Here is a 16,602-nt window from a genome sequence, read left to right as displayed (position 1 = left end):
GGAAGGGAAGGGAAAGGAAAGGAAAGGAAAGGAAAGGAAGGGAAAGGAAGGGAAAGGAAGGGAAGGGAAAGGAAGGGAAGGGAAAGGAAAGGAAAGGAAAGGAAAGGAAAGGAAAGGAAAGGAAAGGAAAGGAAAGGAAAGGAAAGGAAAGGAAAGGAAAGGAAAGGAAAGGAAAGGAAAGGAAAGGAAAGGAAAGGAAAGGAAAGGAAAGGAAAGGAAAGGAAAGGAAAGGAAAGGAAAGGAAAGGAAAGGAAAGGAAAGGAAAGGAAAGGAAAGGAAAGGAAAGGAAAGGAAAGGAAAGGAAAGGAAAGGAAAGGAAAGGAAAGGAAAGGAAAGGAAAGGAAAGGAAAGGAAAGGAAAGGAAAGGAAAGGAAAGGAAAGGAAAGGAAAGGAAAGGAAAGGAAAGGAAAGGAAAGGAAAGGAAAGGAAAGGAAAGGAAAGGAAAGGAAAGGAAAGGAAAGGAAAGGAAAGGAAAGGAAAGGAAAGGAAAGGAAAGGAAAGGAAAGGAAAGGAAACTCTTCTATTCTACCTGGCCAATATTACTAACCAAAAACTCTCAAGAGGTTGTTACTCCTTCCCTGAACATGGACTTCTTGTTCCACTGGTACTCTTGCTTAACCCGATTAACTGCACACAATGCTATTAAAAGATCCTGGTTGCCAAAAGGGGCATCCATAATCTTTACAGACCTCTGTGCTGTCTATATTTACATGTACAATAGGGATTAGTTGGGTATTTATTAAAAAAAAACCTCAATCCTCCTCACAAATAGAAGCCTCTCTTAAGGAAAGAATGGCTACAGGCAGAGATAAGAAGGGAACTCAACCTCACTGAGCACTGCTGTGATTCCCCCCAGACTAATCTCAATGAAAATGAGTCAACATTTTCACTTCCCAGCTACACCAGGAAATGTCACCCCAAAAGACAGCAGATGCAGAGAAATGGCATTCTCCCCGTGTGGCTGTTTCCCAAGTCTGGCATCCATAGCATTAGCACACTCAGGGATGGTGCTTTCAACACTCTGAGACTACTCCAGAGCTTTCAAGGGCTGCTTATCAGTCACTTCTAACTCAGGCCTTGAAAAGGAGAAGCAAGTTCCCATTTCTTGTTAGTTTTCAGTTTCTAGCCCTTCCTCCTCTTTTACCACACTCATTATTTGTAATTCTATCCCAAATATCCCTGCTGCCCCTCTGTGCTCCTATCACCCAGCCCATGAGGAAGCAACAGACCCTTGAGTCACATCACTCCTCCAGACCTAATGCCCAGCTCTACATCTCCCCAACATGAGCACATTCCCCTTTAATCTCCTTTGAAATTACTTATATCAGTGATTTTCAGCTGAAAATTTGAGCCAGGTTTTCAATTATTCCTAAATCCCCAAATTCCTAAAGACATTTATGTGTATTCCACCACATTCCTCTTTTCTGGACCCCTAATTCATTTGAGGCTGTTTTGGCAGTAAGAATCCCAGACCTAATTGCATTACTTAGAACTTCACAAGGCAGCTGCATATATTCAGACTTTCTCAAAATCAGGATATTTGCATCTTGAATCTAATTCATGCACCAGGTTTCAACCACCAGAAGCTGAGGTTGGAACACTGCCAAAGCCATCTGCAAATTAAAGATGAACTGAAGAGGTTTACTGAATGAAAGCCAGAATTCAGCAAAAATATATCATCAATATTTGCAAGGAATCAGAATAAATGACATTTTACTAAGTTTTTATATAACCTATTTAAATGTAATCCAGAATTCTAACCCAAATGTGTTAAAATAAATGTTCAGTCCTAGGCCAGTGAGCAGAGTGACCTACAGTGGACAGATGTCTGCAGAATGATGGGTGAAGTTCAGAGAGGAAGACAGGGACAACCCTTAGCAATGTTTACAAACAACAGCTGATAAAAAAGTGTTTGGATTAATATAGTGTCCCACTGGAAATGAAAAAGGCATTGAACTCTCACACTAACCAGGCCAAAGGACTTCCTTTGCTCTTGGTGAACCTGCTGCAGCATGGGATGCAGATCACAGAGAGATGACCAGGAGGTGGTTCCAGCACATCCCAGATATTCAGAGTAGGACACAGGAACTGCATCCGTTTCTCCCTCTGCAGCTGCAGAGTTTGTACAGACTCCTTCCCACATGGGTACCTGAGGTTAGGTGGGACAAGTCCTTGCTGCTCCCTCCTGCTGCACCTGCTGGGCTGCCATGGACATTCTGAATTTTGGCGCAGCCTCTGAACAGCTCCCAGCCCACCTCTCAACTGAGCCTCCCAGAGACGCTTGTCATAGAAATCATGTGCTCTTACTACAGCAGGGTTTTTAATTAAAGATTGCAGAGTTAGAAGGGCATTTCAGAAACCATTTAGTCCATGTTCTTGCCCCCACACCCAAACCATTCCTGACAGAAGTTTGCCTAACCTTTTAGAAACCTCCCAGTGACGGATATCGCCCAGCTCTGCGGGGTGAAGCTCAGAGTTAGTGGCTCAATAAAACGATGCTAATGCACTCAGACCATTCATCAGGCAGCTAATGAAGCAGATATCATCAGCCAGGGAGCTGAGCAGAAGAGCTGGGAGAAATATCTAGGGGTGAAGAGTTTATTTGTTGAAAAGCACAGCCCAAAAGATACCATTTAGCATATAAAGAGATTCAGAGAGCACGGCTGGCCCCAAAGGCTGGCTGCATTCCTCCAAGAAATCACATTTACTATGCTCTGCATTTATATATATTTAGTACATGATTTGTTGAAGATAGTTTCTTAAGGACAGTGCATTCCCATGTAACACAACATCAACTGCAAGGAACTGCAGGGCTGTGCTCTGAGCAGTTCTTCTCTTGGCTGTCAGGGACCCTCCCTCTGGCTGGAATCAGTGGAGATTTCTCCAGCCTCACAGGGCAGCAGCCAGGTCAGAGACTGTCATCTTCCAGCAGAGATGGTCCTTTCTCACTCTGACACTCCTTCAGCCTTTGCCAAGTCCCTTTCAGCAGCAGTCTAGTAATGGCTAGGAGAGTTTTTATTATCATTACCTTATTCTTCCTTTCAGGGACCATTTTCAATCTGAAAAGGTCAGGTCAGCCAGCAGCCCTTTGACTATGAGAAATTTATTTTTCTTTTAAATTAAACTTCACCAAAAAGCTGTGTGCAGCCCAACCCCAGCCATCTTTGAAAGTGTCTGGGATTATTTATTTTTGCAACCTGCAGAAATAAGTAGCCTCTAGTAAAACACTGTCTCTTTCATCCAGGGCCTTATCTGTTGCCCAGTTAAGTCAATAAAAGATATTCATTCATTTCAAAGGACAACAGGATGAGCCACAGTTATCCAGCTCATGTACTCATCACCCTGATGCTGTTTAAATAACAGGTAATGGTCATTGTCATCCTTGCAAGTGAAGCTCTAGAGAAGGCAAAAACCTTCTTCCCTTTTAAAATAATCCCATTGAATTTCAGGGAAGGAGATACCAAACAGAAAATTCTACAGGATGGCACAAAATGGCCCTCAAAAAGATTATTTTCAGACAGACAAACTGCATTTGCAGAGGCATATCCAGTGATGGCTTAATAAGCTAATAAGAATTGTTGAGCAGTTTGCCTGCTCCAAACCACATTTTTCTTTTCTCTTGTGTCAGCACTACATCTAAAAAGAACCTGATCCATCATAAAGTCATTTTTTCTCCTAGTTTTCAGCAGAACAGCTCCCTGCACACTGTGTCAGCACTGCTGTGGAGGACACAGGGAGGAGTGGCAATGGATGGCCAAGGCAGAAAGATGGACAGAGGAAGAAAAGTATTTTCAGTCACGAACAGGATTGACCTATTGGTCACACAGACTTAGACTGGATTAAATTTGTGATGAAACTACTCCTTGATCCTGATGTCTTCTTTTCCAGCTCCCACAGCTTTATTATTCAAGGGTTTGGGTCTCTCAGGCACCACAGAACATTTTAATGAATATGGAAATTAACACAGTCTCTAGGGATACACATCTCCAAAGCCACTCAACAGAATTTCCAAATGCATATTCTGGTTCTTAGCAACAAAGCCTTACAAATCTTTATCAAAGAGAGACTTTTTAATGCCAGTCAGACCATAGAAAACTGAGAGTTAAGAGAATAAGCTTTGTGCTTTAACTGCATCTTTGGTGAAATGCTGATTCCTGTTTCAAAACCTCCTATCCCCACTTTACAGAAAGCACAAATTCAGACATGATGATACACATTTGCATTGTATCTTAAGACCTAAAATATTCTTTTCTTAAAGGAGAAAGGAGGAGTTAAACCTCCCACCCTGCTCCATCATCCCCCCATAGCTTGACTTGGGTGATTTGAAGATGGGGAAGGGAGGGTGTAACACATCTCAGACAAAGCATGAGGTGGATATAGCAAATGACATCTTGTAAAAATGGCAGGAGACATCAAATCCTCTGGCAAACAGGGCTGGGTCTCCTTTACAGTGCACAGGAAGGTTATCATGGGCCAAAAGTGTAAATCCTACTTCTTCATCAGCTGCTGGTTTGCTTGAGGAGTCTCAGAGAAGCGTTCACTCATCTGCCTTTAAATTATAATCTCATTTGGCATACCTGGAGATGATACATTTTTCCACAAATTATTCTGGGAACCAGACCACTTTATAGTGTCTTACCTAATGCCAAATACTGAGGCAGATCAGGAATGGAATCCAGAAGCTGAGTCCTAAACTTATAATAACTGTCTTATCCACAGGCAAAGGGCAAAACCACAAAACAGATTTGAATTTACTAATGCAATTCCACAGTATTTTGCCCACTGTCTGCATGGCTTCTGGGAAATGGAAAGCTTGGAGCACTTATTTTCTTTACATTTAATACTCTGTAACAGGCCAGTAACAAGTGCAATAAAGAGGATAGTTCTGCCAGGAGAAAGCTTGTAAAAACAGCAGGTTAATAACATGTTCTCTATCTCTGGCAGGCCATTCCACATATAAGAGCCACCAAAAGCACCTACCAGAAAGAGGAAATAAGAAGTGAAATAGGATGGCACAGAAAGAAGCAGAAGTTTCCCACTCCAGTTTCCTACCATCATATCCCTGTCATCATCTGTCACAAGAAGTCCCATCCCTGGGCTGAAGGGATTCTCCCTGCAGGCATTGGCTTTTGGCTTCCACTGCTCAGGACTATGGAAAACAGTGCTGGTTAATGTCTTTGGAGTATGTCTGGTTTAGAACAGGATGCCAGTCAAGCAAGAGGAGTTCAAGCATCAGGAAAAACACTTGAACTCAGGTGGGACCGGCTGCCAGGACTGGATTGAGGAGTTCCACCTCATCGGAAAACTTTTTATAATATCCATACCTGTATCTCCTAAAATACCAACAAACTTTTTAGCTGAAAGTTAAAAAGTTAAGTGTCTCAAGGGCAACACAACTTTCTCAGGTCACAAATAAATTTAAATGATGGTATAAAACTGTCTGGCTTGTTTCCAGCAGACAGGCTAGAAGAGAAATGAGAGAGACATGTCCAATATCCAGTGATTCCGCTGGGAGGAAAATCTGCTAGACGTGATCAATTAATTCATTGTAATGAAGAGCACTGTAACCTGCTATCAATCATTTTTGTCCTGTGCTTTGTATCACACGGATTTCTAATATATGCACATGCCAGGGGACCTGGAGGAATGTTTCTCAGCGTGTCTTTCAACTGGCTTTTTTAGCTGTAAATCATGCGATTATTTGCTAACAAGTCGGGGATGTGTTAACAATCTGATGACATTTCATTTATGACTCTTGTCTAGGTAAAGCCTCCAAGGTGCATTAAATACAAGAAAATAAAAAAAAACAGTCACCTTTAATGAGTGTGTGGGCACGTACACACCTGCTTGTGCATTTCTGTATGCACACATAGCAACTCACACGAGGATAATTCTGTCATCATTTAACCCACGAGTTCCATCTCCCCTTGGCTGATAAAACTTGGTACAGCTCTGCTGCCTGCAGAGCCACACTGATTTACACCCACGGAAACTCTAGCTTCTTGTTTATCTTTTAACAGAATGACAAAAGGTTGTTAAAGTAACACACAGGTCTTGGGGGAAGTTTGGGGTACCTGACCATTGCTCCATGAGACCTCCTGATGGTGCAGCCACAACCAAAACATCTTGGCTCTGCTCTCAAGCTCTTCCAGCAATGACAGCTAATTAGGTGCTGCAGAATTAACTTTCATCTTCCACCTGTGTGCTGGTGGTGACTAATTGCAGTCACACAATGAATCAGTTCACCATTGCAAGTACACCAGTAAATCCCAGCATGGACAAGCATGAGAAGATGCTCTAAGGATGGGATTGACCTCACCAGGACATGGATGGCAAGGATGACAGAGCAAGGGCTTGATGTCTTTCCCCACATTTGAACCAAAAACTGCTCTAAGAAAGAGCTCCTTTCATGGCACAATATCTTGCTGCAGGTGGAGCACTGGGCACAAATGCTGCTCCCTTCCAGGGTCCCACCACAGCTCCTCAGGGTCTGTGGCATGGGCACATCAAGGCAATGTCCACAGTGCTCTGAAGGAAGAGAGCAGCTAACTTCTGCCTTCTCTGCTTGCTAACACCTACTGAAATCTTGTGGCTGTATTTCCTCACGGGATTCAAAAAACCTATTTACTTTATCCCCTCCCTCCCCTGATGCTTTTAAGTTGTGTTACATATCACTGAAGTGCTGGTGCTCTGGGAGGAATATTAACATCAAATATAAATATAGGCATTACAACCAAAGCCATCTGTTCCTTTCTGTTGATTACAAACCTATTCTCCTCACCCAGAGCTACTCCAGCCTCGTGATCTCTCCTGCAGCCTCTGTGCCTGCAGCACCCCAACAAACGTGCAAATTCACAGGCTCCACTCCAATTAACCTCTACACAGGTTCAGACCAGCCACAAGGGATTGTCAGGAGCAAGGAAACAAGCATCTAGAGCTGGATAGAAAATATCCCCATGGACACAGAGGGAAACACATCATGGGGGCAATGCAGTTGCCCATTCATGGCACCATGAGGGCTTCAGTGCTTCACCTCCAGCTGCTGCAGACAAACCTCTGGCTCTGGTAAGATAAAAATCACACTTCAGGAAAAGCACAGTTGCCAGCAGACCACCCTAACCCGGCCTGAGACAAGAGCAGGTCTTTGCAGAGTGGATACAGATGCCCCAGAAATACAGGAGGAGCAATATACAACTTGGGACAAAGCATGAAGGCATTCAGACTCACATGACAAACCAGGAACAACCAAAGGCTCTTCCCTTTCCTTTAAGGACTGTGACCTAAAGCTCCAGCTAAAACAGCTGCAGTAATATTTCCCCACAAGCTCCACATAATCCCTTTCTCCCTTTCATTATTTCTATTTCCTACTTCTATGCAAAACTCCCATGGGAAAAGGTCACAAAAGATTTGGATGGAAATACCCTTCAGCAAGCGGAGCAGGAAACACAATTTACAACCCTTTTCCTGGGGCAATGACAACCCTCTTCCCTCTCTCGTGACATCAGAGATTCCAGTGAGAATTTTCCTTGCATCCTTGCCAAGCCTGATCCTTGCAGCAAGGAGCAGATGCCAGACTCCCCTCTTGTCCCAGTTCCCTTGGCCAGCCCCCAGGATGGCTGCGTGGGGCGGTCGGGCTGTTTGGAGCTGCCCCAGGCAGTAACAATAGCTCAGGAAAGCTGTTTGCTCCCTCAGTTCCTTTTCAGGTAGCGTGGAGAAATGGAGCCAAAACCCAGCAAACAGAAGTTCAATCAATTTAGGCTCAAAATAGAAACAAGACCGTGCTGACTGCCACGACAGAGCACAGCAAGGGCTGCCCAGGCTCGAGTGCACACAGAGCTGAAAGAGGTGTCATATTTGCTCCTGGGGCTGCAGGATTTGCATGTGACTCCCTCTGAGTTTATCAGCAGTTTCATTGCATAAGGAAGTAAATAATCAGGGATTTACAGAACAGAAGGGTCAGGCTTGCTGCACTGCTCCAAGACAGATCCACAGCGGGGAGGGAGTTGCACGCCCTAACATCAAAATCTACAAGAAACAACCAAAAGCACCAAAGGCAAAATTCAAAGCAATTTTGAAATTGTAAGAATAGGACAAACCTATGCCTCTCCCCAAAGCTGGAGCATCATCTAAGGCCAGTGTATGAGGGAAGACTATTCCCTACTCAAGTCAGCCTCCATTAAGCAGAAGTTTTTCTAGCATGCTGCAAGTTCAGCACATGAGCTCTGAACCAGCTTCTCTAAGCTTGCTGCAAATTCATGTCCAAAGCAGGATCTGTCTGCAGGAGTTCATATTCCTATCCTAACTGGAAAATCTGAAATTCTGAGGTAGTGTTGACACCCAGTGAAATGGGTGAGAACAGCCCTGATGTCCACACCTGCTCTGCAGTGCTCTTCTCAGCTCTAGATCTAAGATCTGAAATCAGAGTCTATAAAAAAATCCTATAATTCAGTGTTTAACTTACATCTGCTTCTTTATGACACAGAACATTGAAGCACAGCTTGGGTGCTCTGGTAACTTTAATCTCAGAGCATCTTTCCAACCCAGAACCACGAAATCATTTGGATTGGAAAAGACCTTAAATCTTCTACTTCCAACCTCCCTGCCATGGGCAGGGATGCCACACACTAGACCAGGTTGCTCAAAGCCCCATCTCATCTGGCCTTGAACACTTTCAGTGAAAACAAGTGTTCTTATCCCAAATCTAATTCTGCCCAGGAGCTAAAACCCAGGACATTTAGGTCCTTATTTGTAAAATGTACAAAAGAGCTTTGCTCCTCTCCAAGCACCTGTTAAAACAGCAGCTGGGCTCTTCACCAGCTTGGAATAATGTCCCAAGTGCTGTGGCAAGTGGTACACAAGAAGATCAAATGCAGGTCTGCTGAGGGTCAGAAGACTGGATCAAACTCTTTGTTAAGAGCTTTCTAAATGTGCAGTGTTGATCCTGCCTGCGGCACTGCTGGAAGGAAGTCGCTTTCGCCATGGGAGGAAATCTTACAGCAGTCCTTGCCATGGCAATTCCAGAGAGCACTTCTGCAGAGCTTCAAAGAGCGACAAAACAGGAACATTTAGCCTCACTTTTACAACTCTGCAAAGCTTTCTTGATAATCCATCTGTTTTCTTGCCAAGGAAAGCTCATCACATAGAGTCAGGGGCACAGGGTTCTCCAGCCAATTAGGCAGGTGGTGCTGCCCGATGTGCCTTCCCTGAGCAAACAGGATTCACAGGCTTCCCCTCTGCAGGCACCAGCCTGTGGTGCTGTGCCAGGCCACCAACACCATCCATCTTGTGTCAGCCAGCCCCACAGAGCCAGCACAAGGTTAATGTAGTCAAGGTGCAAAAAAAAATAAAAAAAGAAATAAACAATAATAATACACTGCAAGGTAATGTGCATATAGAACAGCTAATTTCCAAATACTGTGAACTCTGCATTTCTCAGGCTAGTGCTGGCACAGGTTCCCACAGCCTCCTCCCACCACTGACCACAGTGTACTTTGTAAGCTCTGAGGTTTTAAGCAAGGTTCAACATTGAAGGAAGAGCAGTGGAAACTAAGAGATGAAATTAAGAGATGTTATATGGGCATGACATGCTTATATTTTGAAGTGGCAACCAAACATATTTTTAATTGGCTCTGAAAATCAGAATTAAGCAATTATAGCATAATTACATTTCCATTTTTCTCCACAAACTGTACCTATTTCAACAGTATCAAATCTGTCCTGAGTTGGGAGTCTGGAAGTTTGCTGTCCTCATTTAAAAGAGTCTAAATGTCTCTTTTGACTGTCCAAGGAGAGAGCTGGGGCCTCCAGAGGGTGGTACCTGTCATCTCAGAGGAGTCCCTGCCACCTGAGAGTCTTTGAGCTGAAACCACTCAGGATGTCAAAGTCATTCACTCTGAAGGCTGGAAGGAAGGAGGGGAGGAGGGAGAAGAGTTTGAGTTGCGGGGTTTGCTCAGTTGAAAAGGAAAGGATATGTCATTCTGAAATACCCATGCAACAGGAGATAGTCTGCTTTCCAGCTAAAAGTGTGCTTGTCAAAATGCATTAGAAAACATTCGCTTCAATGTGGAAGACTGCAAATCCCACCCAGAATAACATATGCTTCTAAGGCAGAAAAGAAAAAAGGAAATAAAAAGGCATAAAACCAACCCAGTGGACATTTTCCCTCATTTGAAATAATGCAGACATCAGATTTTTTCAGGACTCAGAATATAACAACAGCACAACCCACAGAACCCAGCCAAAGCTTTATCACATCAGATGGAGACAGCCGCAACACTAATTAATTGTAACACCCAATGCAGACATAACCCCAATCAACGTGTGTTAAGGGTCTCCTGCAGCACTCAGGGAGACTCCAGAGATAAAGCAGCCCTGACAAAGCCTTCCCAACATACTACCTTCCCTGTGCCTATCTCCCTGCATGTCCTATTGTCCCTGTCATAGTTTCTGGAAAAATCCCTTTGCCAGGATTTCTTCTCTTGGGAAGCTGAGAAGCCTCAAAGAAAAATTAAAATAATAATGATCTGATTGCTTCCCCTGTGTTTGCTGCTTTGGAATGTGGTCTGCAGATTGTTTACCAACTGGTCATCGCTTGATTGGTTTCATGTGAATTGTTTTTACTTAATGACCAATCACTATCAGCTGTGTCGGACTCTGAGGTGTCAGTCACGAGTTTTCATTATCATTCTTGTTAAACCTTCTGTCTGTATCCTTTCTCTTTCTTTAGTATAGTTTTAGTATAGTAGAATAGAATAGAATAGAATAGAATAGAATAGAATAGAATAGAATAGAATAGAATAGAATAATAAATCAGCCTTCTGAGAACATGGAGTCAGTTTCTCATCTCTCACCTCATCCTGGGGACCCCTGCAAACTCAACATCCTATCACATTTATTCACAACCTGTCACACACCAAACAACTGGCTGCCTAATGCCATAATTCAAGGCTCGTAATGAAACATCGTAATTGTCTGCTTATCTCCACTACAGCAAATCAATATACAACTGTGCACCACCAGGCACAGAGACAGGGAAATAATTATGAATCTTCCACCACTGGCTGAGTATTTCACACACATACAGACAGGCACAGAACCAAAGGCAGCAAATCTCAGTTACAGCCTTTCTACCCACCTGACACCTCCAGCAGCACTGGAAAATCCAACACAAGGGATGCCAAAGTCAGCGAGGCATTCTGGGGGTTTCCTGAAGAAAATAATCTGGGGGGTTCTGCAGGAAACCCCCAGTGAAGAATCCTGGGGATTTCCTGCACAAGTATTACCTTTACATCCATAGAATCCATAAAGAGCAGGAATTAACTGCTTAATAAAATCCCCAACGAGCAATGCCAGAGTCCCTAACTCACAACTGCCTCCTGTGAAGATCTGTGACCATTTTAAGCTGTTTTGCTTCTGTAGGCTTTTACCTCCAGCCTCTACAAAAGCTTTCCAATTTAAAGGCTGGAAGATATTTTTAAAAATACATAAAAACACAAGTGGTAAGCAAAAAGTCACATGTTGGCAGGTTATCTCAAGAGGAATGAGGTTGCTTCCCTTTCCAAAACAGTCATTCTCTCTTCTGTGTTGTCCTTTTCTGTGAGAGATGCCCGAGTGAAGCAAACTGCTACAGCCAAGTTTCATATCCCAGGAAAACTGTTCTCTGTGATGGAAAACCCTGAGAAGCAGTGAGCCCCAGCTGCTCTGTCAGGAGCCATTATGATGAAGGATTAGCAGCACAGGCCATCTGCCTGAGCTTGGGGGTTTGCTTTGCTTTTTGGTTTTGTTTTTTACTGTATGATGCTGCAGTAAATCAGCACAAAATTAAACCCAGGAGTGGCTGAGCCCATTGGGACTGAGCTGCCCCTGGAGCACCACTATCACCACTCCACCATCCAAGGATATTAAAATAAAAAACACCCCTGAACAATGATTCAGCACGATATAAACTGATTTGCCAGTGTTTCTTTGTTAAAAACACAGTGCCAAACTGAAAGGGGGACTAAATCAATAGCCACAATCCGGGCTACATTAATTCCAAATCCCTTTCACTGTGCAAATACATTACAGTGATTCACAGAGACAGCCTCAAAGAAACAAGTGCCTCTGCGTTATTACACAGCAAAATGTAAGGTGCTGGGGAGTCACGTGGGCAGGCAAATGATGGCATTAGGGATTTAACTGGCCCTTATGGATGAGAAAGCAAATGAGGAAGGGCAGGGCTGTCAGCAAGCAGCAGAAGCCAGGCCACAGGAGAAGCTCTGAGATGTTTTCCCCATGCCGGCAGAGCAACAGGGCTGTTTGCTGGGTGTGAAAGCTGTGGTCAGGAAGGAGAATCACCGAGGGATGCAGGGGCCATGTCCTCCTCCTAGAGACCAAAGGGCCATAGGATAGCACAGGTGGGTGATGGGTGCCCTGCAGAGTGAAGGAGGAGGGTGTAATCCCAGGATTATCTTTGCATTTAAAGCCAGGAAGCACTTCAAGGTACCTGGTGAAGAGGCACAACCTGACAGGGCAAATCACAGAGGTGCAACCAACAGCAACCCTCTATCAGAGCAACAGAGTGGGAGATGTCCTCATCCCACTCACAGAGAGGACAGAGAAAATGCTGTTCATTGCCTGAGACCAGTGATAAATGCACACTGGAGGATAGTGATGCACATGCTGATGCCTTTTCCTTTCTTGGTGGGAAGGATGAAAGTTTGCCAAGGAAACTTTCAGATATGTATGCTGAGCAGAAAGATTTTTAAATGTAGAGTCTGATGAAGGAATAGAGATGGAAGCAAGTTTTGATATAGAAGAAAAGAATTGCTGAGCCAGTCTTTCTGGATAACCAAGAAGCCAAAGGGTTTGTTAGTTAGAAAGGGTTTTTATGGCTTAGAGCAAAGGATAAAGCCACCTCAAAAAAGATGTTTTTACCAAGCAGAAAGATAGCACAGGCAAACAAGTCAGCAAAGTTGCAAGTAGAAAAAAGGTCTCAGAATTTTCCACTGCAAGAAAACTGAAAAACAACTTCTAGCTTAAACTGTAATGTACTAACTGTTAGTGATTGGAGAACAGTAACATGAATATGGAAATTATAGGAGTTATGATAGGCTATAGATAAAAGTTAAGGTATAGATTGGTTCTACTGTATTAAGATGCTCAGCAAAGAAAAGTATAGAATGCATTGTAACCAAAACCAGAGGGTCTCCAGGCCTGCCTGCAGCTGGAGCTGACAGCTGTAGGCACAGGCTCTGTCACCCACCACCCTGGACTGCTGGAACACCTTGGATGGAATAAACTGCAGTATGGAGAGCCCCTGGAGTCCCACATCCCTCATTTCAGCTCTTACACTTTCTGCCATTCACTACAGCTGTGCAACTGTGGAGCCCAGCACACTGCAGACACACAGACAATTCCCATCCTCACCTTCTGCTGCCCAGGAGACATTTATAAGCACCAGTGGCTGGTCCTGCCTGCAGGCCCTCAGCTGCCAGGAGCTGCACACCAGCTCTCACTGCAAGTGATCCCAAACAGAGAAACACTCTGAAGAGCCAGGACCTACATTTTGTAGGCAGAAGTGAATGTAACAGGACCATTAAACACCATGCTCACCTCCTGCACAGAGAATAATTCCCAGTATTTTGGAATAGTAATGATTAGGCTGACCACCAGCTGTTTGCACAGGGCCATTGCACTTAAACAGAGCAGCTTTTAAAGAAGGAAAAAGGGTGCAGATGATGCTACCAGGCACATAATCAAGTTCTAATTACCTTTTTCTTCTACAGCCACATGCTACCCAAACCATATGCTGCACCATGTTAGATGATGGTAGACAGAAGCAGGAAAGCAGCTTTTTAGAGCCTTTTTTTTGCCCATGGGAAGCTCTTTGCCAAACAAGGTCCCACCTCTTGGTTAGTGGTGAAAAATCTGCAGCCTGCAAGGCACAGCTGTCTTTTCTTTAAAATCATTATTCAATATTGCAGTTCACAGACCCATTTCACTTTCTTCCCAAGGGGGGAGAAAAAAAGTGCTCTTTTATGATCACATTCAGTCACAGGCTCCTCCCAAAGTCCCGATCAACCAGAGTGAGTTCATGGAAATGAATGCGAGCCCAAACAGCTAAATAACTATTTTTCATGAATAGAATTTAGGAAAGGAAGAAAGGGAGGCACAGATTTATTGGCATCTCAAACCCTACTAAAAATCACAGAATGCACAATAGTTCTTAACCCTTGGAGCTCAGGTTGGGGGGCTGCTGCAGGAAGATTGGGCAGGGGAATTTGTGCTCCTTCTCTTAGAGAAAGAAACAAAATTCCAGCAATTAAACAATTTACTCGTCCAAAGTTAAGGCAGAGATGAGTCTGAAGAGATTATTATATAATCAGAAGTCATGATAAATGAGGAAAATGTTAAAGAGCCCAGCTTTGGTGGCCTCTTCCTTAGGTGAATAATGTGCTTTCCTTAGCAAAGGCCATGAGTTTCTGAAGAAAACCCTCCTGGATTTACACCAAGCTTGCATGAATACCCACACATGTGAGGGAGAAAAGGCTTGTCTTAGAAAGGATTAACTCCTCAGGCCAAGCAAGCTTTACCACATGACTAAGGATTCTCTGAAGATTTATGTAGCCAGGAAAGGGGAAATAATAAAATAAAAAAAAAAATTGAACTGGCTTTTGCAGGCCAATAAGCACCACAGCTGAATTAGATCTGCCTAATGCTTGGTTAAGATCTGTAGCCTCAGGCAATCATTCTCTATTAAACAGATTATATTCAGCACAAACACAGGACATTTGTAAGCTTAAAGCTAAGAGGCTACACATGAAAAGACAGAAAATAAATTGTTCTGGGAATAGGAGCAGGAGGAAATCTAGAGGTAAAATAACCCTGTTTTTAAACTTAGGAAAGGAGGTGATGATTAGGGTTTACCAGAGAAATGATCATCCCCAAAAAACATCTTCTTACCCCATAAATACATGCAGGATATACAGATCCCCTCCTGTCCCCTACTGAAGCAGGGGATGCAGTGATGGCAGGGCTCTGGAGGATGCTCTCCCAGGGCCCCAGGATCCCCCAAAGCTCCTGCTGCTGCCAAAATGCTCCAGACACAGCAGGGCACATTTCCCATCCAGGGGGACCTCATCTGGCCTCACACCATGGCAGAGGCTCTGGCTCAGGCAGATCAGTGCTTATGGACAGGAACTGCCTGGGAGTTTCTGGTTGAAAAATTGCTCTCTGGACGAGCATCAGTTTCCTGAGAAATTTTGTGGGAAGTGACCACATCATTGTAAACTTTTCAAACGGGAGCATTTTAGAAAATCTTTATGGCCCACATATTCTTGCCAGTCATTTTATATATGGGTGATCCACTTTTTCACTCAAATGGTACAGAATACTTTGGCCTCCAAGTAGACAAACTCTTAACATCTAGCCTTGTCTTTTTCAGATTTCTTTTTCATTTTTTGTTTTAAAGCTTGACTTCTATATGAATGGGAGTGTGCTTGTTCTGAGTTTTGCTGAGCAGAGAAACAGCTGGTTCCAGAGAAGCTCAGCTTTTAACTGACTCAGAAAAGAGCCACCATCCAAATCCACCAAATTAGTAACTATCTTTCAACTAGTTTCAGGCAGGAAAACAAAAAAAGTCTTACTCAGGACCAAGCCATGCAATACACCAAACTGTCTTCACTTCTACAGCATAAAAAAGCTGCAGCCTTTAAAGAATTAACCTCTGAAAGGGCACCTAGGATTTGATCCACAAAGTCCTCCTGCCACTGGGGATTTGGTACTCCCATCAACTGATAAGAAAAAAAATGTAATTTGACCTGTCAGCAGAAAAACTGTGTGATAAAACATGTGTTATTTGTTTCTGAAGTGGCTGGAAGAGTGCCCTGCTTTGCTGGAGAAACAGCTCACACTTTGGTGCTTTCTGTCTGACTGCATTTGCCACATTTCTGGAGTCCCAAGTAAGCCAAACTGAGCAGAGCAAAGCTGACAGCAGGACCTTCACTCCATGAACCAAGAAATCTAGTGTGGATAAAGAAGTTAAATGAGAGAAGGAAAAAGCTCTTTCAAAAGGAAAATTCTCCACACAGAAAAAGCTATTTTAAAAGGGACAACTGAGCCACACCTGTCCCCACCTCAAACCAGAAGAAATCCCTCTGGGGCAGGAATGAGCTCCAAGGGGAATCACACAACTGAAGCAAGAGAAGGAGAAAAAGCTCCATTGCTATTCACCATTTCCAAAATGCCCTGGTGAAAAAGTTTAATAACAACATGGCCTTCACTGATGTCACTGTATTTTTGTTATCCAAATTATAAAAATCTTTAGGTCTATCACCCAAGCTCACTCCTTGAGCTATGTGTGTTTTTAGCAAGACTAGACATCAAGGACAGACTGAGGATGAGGTTTGATATAGACTGGAGCTGCTTATACATCCTTACATCTTTAATGTATTTTAGTCTTACAGCATCCTATGACACTGTTGCCAAGCCAACAATAAAAAGAGCAGCTCTGTGTTTTCATTGGGAAGGAGCTAAAACACAGAAGCAAGAGCACAGGCTCTAAGTGAGAAATGGATGGGAGGGCAGGACACAGAGCAGTTAAAGGAACCCTGAATTCAGAGG

General features: G+C 43.6%; 1 protein-coding gene across 2 annotated transcripts in view; it reads right to left on the bottom strand.

Moving 5' to 3' along the window:
- Nucleotides 1-11,212, bottom strand: part of KIAA1324L (KIAA1324 like) — a 65,032-nt gene extending 53,820 nt beyond the window's left edge. The window contains exon 1 of one of the 2 annotated variants that reach the window (XM_031061332.1): nt 11,135-11,212. The gene's annotated coding sequence lies outside the window, so the exon portion shown is untranslated. The remainder of the gene's footprint in view (nt 1-11,134) is intronic. The other variant, XM_005426291.2, reaches the window with a different exon arrangement.
- Between the last annotated feature and the right edge of the window lie 5,390 nt (nt 11,213-16,602).

Source organism: Geospiza fortis, unplaced genomic scaffold (assembly GCF_000277835.1).
Source record: "Geospiza fortis unplaced genomic scaffold, GeoFor_1.0 scaffold428, whole genome shotgun sequence".
In the NCBI taxonomy this organism is placed as follows: Eukaryota; Metazoa; Chordata; class Aves; order Passeriformes; family Thraupidae; genus Geospiza; species Geospiza fortis.
The sequence above is the reverse complement of the archived record's forward strand: the minus strand, read 5'-3'. Positions and strand labels throughout refer to the sequence as shown.